The sequence below is a fragment of the Trachymyrmex cornetzi genome, unplaced genomic scaffold (genome assembly GCF_001594075.2).
Source record: "Trachymyrmex cornetzi isolate Tcor2-1 unplaced genomic scaffold, Tcor1.1 scaffold521, whole genome shotgun sequence".
In the NCBI taxonomy this organism is placed as follows: Eukaryota; Metazoa; Arthropoda; class Insecta; order Hymenoptera; family Formicidae; genus Trachymyrmex; species Trachymyrmex cornetzi.
The window spans coordinates 342983-351811 of NW_017299830.1; positions in this window are offsets into that span (position 1 = coordinate 342983).

Genomic DNA, 8829 nt, shown 5'->3' on the forward strand with positions numbered 1-8829 from the left:
GGGGGGGGGGGGTAACCAGGCATGTTCACAAGATAATTGCATTTGAAGTTAGTACTTTTAACATGTGCTAGACAAGGAGCGACAGTACGTTTTCAATTATAGCGCAAAAACGGTATTTAGAAATTCGCTCAAAAAAGGACTATAGATAAACATAATAAGAATCTCCTAAACTGAAGAAAATGGAGGGTAACCAGACAAATATTAATTATAAAACCTTAAAAAGTTGCTTTACTATTTTACTAATATCCATTTCGCTGATCAACTCATTCTCAAATACCGGCGCACAGTGGGGAAATAAAAATTATTGTTAAAAAATTGCAATCTGCAGTAATTTTTGAACAATAATTTTTTATCACCACCGAATGGTGCCCTCATGCGCCGGTGCTTCGGACGATTGCCCCCCATAAGCCGCTCCTATGCGATACAATCACCTTAATACTATTATCGACGAATAGAAACATATTTTCTCGCAAATTACGCTACTTATTGTTAAAGTACTGAATTATCAATAAGAAATTGTGTTCTTTGGTCCAACATATTTGACGACTTTCACTGTTCGATCCGAACTACGGGCAGCCAGTTAAATTTATCGGTGACGGGAAAACGGATGAAGCGCCTCAAGACAATTTTCCAATAAACGAACAGAAAAATATGAGGAAATATGATTTAGCACGAAATTGGAACTTGATCGGTTCGCGTATTTTCGATTATATCTATCACTTATAAGTTACTAGAATATTGTTCCTGAACATTCATGCTAGTCGTTTAGCAAAAAATATGCGATATTGTTCCAACAGAAATATCATATTTTGTAATATCTGAAACATTTTACATATTAACGGTGTGGTATAATAAACGGACTTACACTGTCACAACATCACTTTAGTATTATTTTTGTTGTATACAGGTACGTATGTATATTAAACTTTATACATTTTTTAAATATTAAAACAGAGCTCCTATATTTTGAAATCGGAAATGATAACTACTATTTACAGCTATTTGCATTATTAGGTTGGATACGATTCAACCGAAAAAATTTAACCGCATGTAAAACATCCACGAGCATAGCTACATGTCTGTTTAATTTTATATAAAATATATAGACTCTTAAAATGTTTAATGTATCCGATCTATTCCATTAAATTTTTAGCAAAAAGAGTCTGATGCATTAACATCGTTACCTTTGTTTATTTTTCGAAATATGAATTGCTTATTGATTTATAAAATTATAAGATGCAGTTTAGAAGATTATATAGAGAAGGATATGTGTACACAGGAATGCGCGGTATACGTCATGTGGCGTGACGTATCCTCGTGATTTTTTGTGTACGTAATACGAGCACACGTGTATAACGAGGGCGAAGCCTCGTAGTCGTGCGTGTATAACGTGGAATAATAAATGGAGAATCTCCCGAAGGGGATTTGTTTGACACGCTGCAAGGTACCGCACGGTCACCCCCGTAGTATTATTCATAAGTCATAATTCGCCCGACAAAGTATAAGACTTGAACATTGTTACCTCGGACAGTGATGGAGCTTTTATAGTACTTTGTGCTACTTTTATTATCCGCATGGAATCGCCAAGATTAGAAGTGTCTTCCGTTATTCCTCTAATTGTCTTCACGAGGAACGAGGACAAAGTAAAAGCCACGTGATCAAACGAAACAGCCGCATTGTTCTAAGCTTAGGATCTATCTTCGTTCAATGTATCTGTATCGTCGTGAAAATAAATTAAATATATACCAAACACGCACGCGCGTCGTCGCAGATACTCTCATCGTGTTGACTTTGAAAGTAATATTAAGTAGCAATATGCGTATAAATAAATTTGGTGTTGTGTTTGATATTTTTCATATAATAATAAAACGTCATAAATGAAAATAACTGTTGTATCCTAAATATAGGAAGATAAATACACTCACATAAATACATCTATGATAAAGATAAAATGTTATAAGTGTCTGACACTGCGTGACTGAAAACCATATTGTAATTTATAACCGTCAGAAATCTGCGCATAGAAAAAAATTTATCAGTGGATTTATATATACCTGTAATGGCTTAACGATGAAAATGGATATAACGTCATTGCGCCACAAAAATAGGACATTCGATTAACGATTGGGTTCATACTGTTGGGTCATAGAACCGAATATAGGATAGATCGATTAACTCCATGTGCAAACTTTTGCAAAATAGAGATTACGTTCAATCATTAAAATACGTAACTGCTATCGAAAATTGAAAAGTTTTAACGGATGGAGATATATCGAAATTGTCGATTCCTTAGCAATTCCTTAGCAAACAAAGTTTCGTTATCGGCATGCCACTCTCGACGAGACGTATGTCTAAGAAAAGGAAAACAAACACACAGAACGCGAAAGATTGAACAGGCTTGTCGCTATATCGGAGATGATCTCATAAGTATGCATGAAGCATAACGAACGTCGAACTGAGCCAATTACGGTCCATAATTACGGGATTGGTCATGCGGTGCTAGCCGTGTCTCATTAGCCCAGTTCTTCCTTGCAACTAACTTACTCGTTGGTCGTCTAATTTGGAAAGTTGTTTAACCGAAAGCACTTACCTATGCACCTAGATTGGGGACACACCGCTCGATATATGGATACATACGCTGGAGTGTTCAGGATGGAGATATCCCTTGGGAGATTGTGTCTGATATTCAACGCTGCAGCATAGTCGGGGGTGCCTACGAGTTTATCGAGCAAACATTTCTAATTTTGCTTACACGGTGCGCTTCTTTCTTTCTTTTTTTTTTTTTTCTATCGCGATGCCATACTGTTTCCCGCTGTGTTTGCCATCTTCATTATTTCATAAATAAATTAAATATTTGTTATTCAAATATTTGCCAAATTTTGATAATATAACGTGCTAAGTTGCGTCAGATAAAATAAATGAACAATTTCCAGTATTTGACAGGTACAATAAACAATTGACAATAATTTATCTCGTACCCGTATATCATCCGTTATGTAAACTGCCTTTCAAACACCACGTTGACGTATATCAAATGTTACATTCTTTTCCGGTGCCACCCAATAATTGTGATGTTAAATTTCGAAAAAATAACGGGTTGACGCGCGAGGCGAGGTTTTATCATGTCTGAAATAGAGTTCGATCGCGTAATAAAAAAAATAAAAAAATAAAAAAAGTAACGTAGGACTCGTGAAACATTTAACTAGTCGCGAATTTATCGCGCAGGTCACATCGGATCGAACAATAGGATTTCTATTTAACTTGCTTTTGTGCTTGCGCGGAAAATGGAAAGATAAGCGCGTAGGATTTATACGTCAATGGCGTTTCAGCGATGACCGACGTGTATGTAAATGTTATACGATCGTGATACCGCCATCGTATTGTCTGCCAAATTGACATGTTTCGATCGTGCGCATTTTGTCACGTTTCAAAATCGGGATTGATTTGGTTTGTTTCTTCTCCGCGTTGAAATAAGAATCTCTCTAGTGCATATTAAAGCAATGATTGGTATATATATACGCGAATATATAAATATATTAGTATATATCTCGCCGATTATTAGTTACCGCGAGCGTCGCGCGTCGGCGAATTGCGCTGCGCGGTAAATAGTGCTTGCGGGCCATTCGATGGCGCATATTGCGGTCCTCATATGCAAATCAAAATAGCTGTTCGGAACCGCTCTTGCGAACATAATTTACGACAGCGAAACGCTCGGTCGTGCCATCCACCGGACTCTACTGCCAGAAAATGCATTACGACTTGAACATTCCGACCGCTTGTTTTTCGATGTCGCGTAGGTAGGTAATTCGTTAGTGGTTAGAACAACATTAGCAAGCTATTACGATGAAAATTGCAATTAGTGTGGAACGAATCGAGCCGTTACATTCGTGTTCTAGAGAATTCCAAGGGCACTTTATTAGTACATTTTTAATCCAGTTTTTAATGATTTTCTATCGTTAACATTTTATCAGTATTTCCGCGAAATTATCTGTTTTCGACATGGATTTTAATTATATGTTATTTCCATGTTATTATTAAATGTATTATATGCACTTTGTAAAATATGTATTCATAATTTGTTATAACTTTTATCGCAAAATTAAATTTCGCTTAGAAATTATGCTCTGCAATTAAAACGAATAAAACTTTTGGCGATTCTGTCGGTTGTCAGATAATAGAAAATTCAGAGACTAGAAATCGATAATGATGATATAGGATATTACAATTTGTTACGTATACCCTGATATATTGATACATCTATTTCATCTGCGCTGCCATACGATGACCTAGTTTGTAAGCGTAAATAATTTTGCTTTCATTCATATTGTCTAGATAAATTTTCAATTAATTTCGTCACACGCAGCAGTGGACATGTCGCATGTTCGAAGAGACACGTAAATATGTAAGTAGATTAATTATTATGATACGCGTACTTAATTTTACACATAAGGGTCATTTATAAAAAAAAATTCTGTGGAAAAAAATAGGATGGTGATGTGACAGGACGTTGCGCTATGGGAATTCGTTAGATTGTGGTAAATTTGTATATATGCCGTATAATTTATTTTCTGTCGGGTAGTAGGCAAATACTCGCGGGATTATACTTGATTGTTCGCGTGGCGCAAAAAGACGCAGCGTTTTACTGAGGTCTCCTTGATGGTTGCTTTTAATATTCATTCCAGTTATTACTTTCGACTGTGGCGCGTCGAGCAGATACTCTGTTAGTTCGATTGTGGCAATATTGATTCTCGCGCCTGGCACAGGAGTCGAGTTGGGCCACGACTCATAGCGTTATATCGTCGTTTAAAACCATCGACATTTCGACGAACTGACGGTAATATTTGTCTAGCCAAAATGAAATGTACACGATACCGAGATTTATTTCTTCGAAGCACTGTCCCGCGAATCGATGGCAAATGAACTGGAACGGCTCGTTGCCTTATGTGTCATTTTTATCGAAATATCGTTACGATATCAGCTTTAAATTGCTTCTTCGTTCTACAAAATATGGCACGTTGTGAGATGTTGCAACGATAAACGCAAACCATTATTTACGGCACTGCTTTGCTACGTTATACATATATTGTATGATTATTTATGGCAAATGCAGCATCGCGATAAGAGTGCGACACATGATGCAAAATCATATATGTATAGACCATGATTTTTACGCCGGTCGATCTTGCGTCGCTTAAAAACGTATAACGTCAACGTTATTGCAAGCGTATAAGTATGTCGGTATAGATGTTTCATCAATTATGCCTGATCATATTCTATATATGCCACGTAATGCGCACATATTTTTATCTTTCTTTTTTTTTTAAATAAAATTCAAATGACGTGTCCATATTTCGTAGCGAGGGTATTTTTTAAGATAAACAAAGACGCTTCGTAACTTTTTCTTGTGTTTGTAAAAAGTATCGATATCAGAAAATTTTATCTTTGAGAAGACTGAAAAAAAAATACTTACCTCTCTCTCTCTCTCTCTCTCTCTCTCTCTCTGTAACTAAATTCCATCATACACATTATTACTTGTCGATATTATAAATTTGAGAAAAAAATTATAATTTGGTATGTTTATGTTATGAATTTTAATAAAAAAATTATAATTTTATACTTTATAAATTCCATGTCAATTTTTTATCTCAGTGATCGTGTTGAAAGGGACCGTCACTGAAAGACGAATAGTTGAGAAAAATATCCAATTTCAACGAAATGTTGGTCTAGTATTTTTATGAAAAATGTAAATAATCATCTACACATTGCATATATGTTTTATTGGGTAAAAATTGTGGATAAAATATCGTGAAACGTAAGGATGACAGTTAGATTCAGAGCGCGTGAGTTCAATTAATGAGAGAGTGTTTTGAAAAATGAACGAATGGTTTAAACAAATATCAAACATGTGATTATACGCTCGTTATATATTTACGCGAGAGCATTGAGATATGAACTGCAATTTCACGTCAATGTTGCGATGAATGCGCTTGCGGCGGCACTCATATATGCGAGCGTTACTGACTGACAATGAGTGAAATTTGCGAAATATTTCAAGTTCGATTCCCATTAGCGATTAGCGAATTGTATTCTCGCTACTTCTCGCTACTTCTCGCTACTTGTCGCTACGCGTTTCAAAAATACTGTATGAATTTGGTTTCTTTAAGTGGTTTTAAATTGGTTATATAAAGTAAAGACAAGATAGCAGATATTTTTCGGTAAGAAACGATTTTGTATCAATTTTCCATGTTTATTTCTTGTTGCCTTAATAATAGCAATTATATAAAGCAGTAATAATAATAAATAAAATCTGACACTTATGGTGCGCCATCACAGTCGAAGTCATTAAGAACACGTTAACAAGGAGTCTGGGATGAAGATGAGAATTGATTCATTTGATGGGGAAAATGAAAAATACTTTCTGAATCGTTCGATTGTTTGTTGGCGCATCGATGATGGGTATTAAATATAACGGTATACGTGGAATTGACAAAAAGTTTCTCTAGTACGTGACGAGCAACTGGGACAATTGCTAGCACGAGTGGTTTGTGCAACGAACGTTAGGTTGTCGAAAATTATTGTCCGCCTGGTAGCTTTAGTAACTCTTTTAACTTTTTTTTTTATCGGTTTTTTATCGTACGTCGTTTTCCGCTTATCGGACGTAGAACGTTTTGCGACGCGTCTTGTGAACGACCGTTCGCATTCGTACGTGTGACGATGATTTAACGGATAGTTAAACAGAATTAATTATAATTCCGTGAGAACGCGGCAATTATGTAACGACCGCCAAAACGATATATCATGACTCGGTGTGCCGCACATTCTCTTTAACGTGAAATTTCAAGCTATTACTTCCACCGCTCGGTGGAAAAGTTATGTTTCGCTTGTATGCGGTATGCGTAATCCGTTAATTCTCTCCCCCAAAAACGCGCGTCTCCTTTATCAACGGGGAAACTCCGAAAGTTGTCCGCAAATTTACGCTTTGGTCATTCCTCGCCGTTTAGCTGCTAAAAATAGGAAAATTTATCATGATATAAATAACGAATTTCGCACAAATCACTTGAACGAGGAGTTTCATTTTTCTTTTTATACCAGATATTTTTTTATTTCGTTTATATCCTATTAAAAGATTACCTCTGTGGTTGTAGCAACAGGTAGACGTTTCCTAAAAAAGAAACTTCTTGAAAAGTTTTCGATAAGATAAGACTGCCTGTGAGCTTCTTATTCAATGAAACTTTTTTGTCGCGTGACATTATGAAACCGCTGGAGATTCATATCCACTGTGATATATTATTCTCATATATTAGGAAAAGTTTCTTCCAACACAGTTGTACATTCTATGAATACTACCGAATATTGTACAAGTGTTATCAATGAATGTTATCACGTTCTTGTTTTATGTAGCTGTTTTATCATAAGTTGCAGTAATAATGTAAATACCGATCGTACTTTACACATTAATATAACGTTCTTTACACTATAAATATGCGAAAGATGCGAAACAATGAGCCGTATCGAATAAAAGCAGGTGTTCTTTCTAAAGAATAATTAACGTGGCATATGCGATCGATAAGCGGCGTATTGTATCGTAGAACGAATATACGATTATTAAAAGCTCCAAACTACCAACAACGAATTTTGCAATTGTAATGATGATTAACGTTTCGTGGAATTTTCAACATTGCTGAAATGCTGTTATAACCAAGTTGATTTGCTCGCCGACCAGTGCAACCACGTGCGCTAAAATAAATTTGATCACACCGATTCAATTGCGTAACCTATTTAACATATAAATTTGAGGTAGCCTTTTTATGCATATATTTTGTTTATTAAATAAGAAAGGTATCGATCGCATCCTTAAGATAGACATTTATATAAAATTTATACAAAATGGTATTAGCAGTCAATGAAATATTTAACGAATCTAGTCCAAGTTTTATGTTTTATGTTACAATTTTATTTTATATGGCTTAATTATACTATTCAAGATATTTATGAAATAATTTTTAGATAAATAGTAAATAAAAAATGTATCTTCGAATATTTTCGTACAATTAAAAATATTTATTTTGCTATTAGAAAGTATACAAATATGTTAAAAAATTTGAATTTAACTTACTGTCTTTTTAAATTAAATTTAGTGAGGGGGCACATATATTTCGTATTATAAAAGTCTTGAAACTATATTCTTTATATTAAATAGTCTTATTTTATTTTAATTAATATCTTCGTAGGAAAACAGGTCAAAAGGAAAGAAAAGAATGTCTTTCCTTTTCGATTTGTGCTTTATTTTATTTAAAAATCGTGACAAGAATTACAATACGTATAGAAGTCTGAAGTATATAATATACGTCAAAGCTAGTGCGATTGACTTTTCGTTTAACGTTTTTTTTTCGAACTCTTCGAATATTGAGCCTGCGAGAGTCAATCTCGTGACCGGACTTTACGATATCCAATCGTAGAATAACACGCTTTATATATATGAGTAGTTAAATTTTAAATAAAGAACAAAAGTTTTGTCTTAATATGCTTGCATTATATTTCCTTTTGGTCAGATTTTAAAACGTATTTATTTATCGTCCTTGCAATAAGGGCACATGTTTATCTCACTTGTCTCTGCTCTTATCACGCGCTTTCATAACAACATCTAAAACACAGTTTCATCAATGTAAAATTAACTTTTATTTCGGTTCAATTTATTTCTTTTCTAATTCTAAGAGTTAAAAAAAGAGATAAATAGGGTAAACTAGGGTATTATGGCCATACGGAAAAGATGGCCATAGGCCATAATTTCTCCAATAATTGATAAATAGTGCATTTTTATAGTCATTC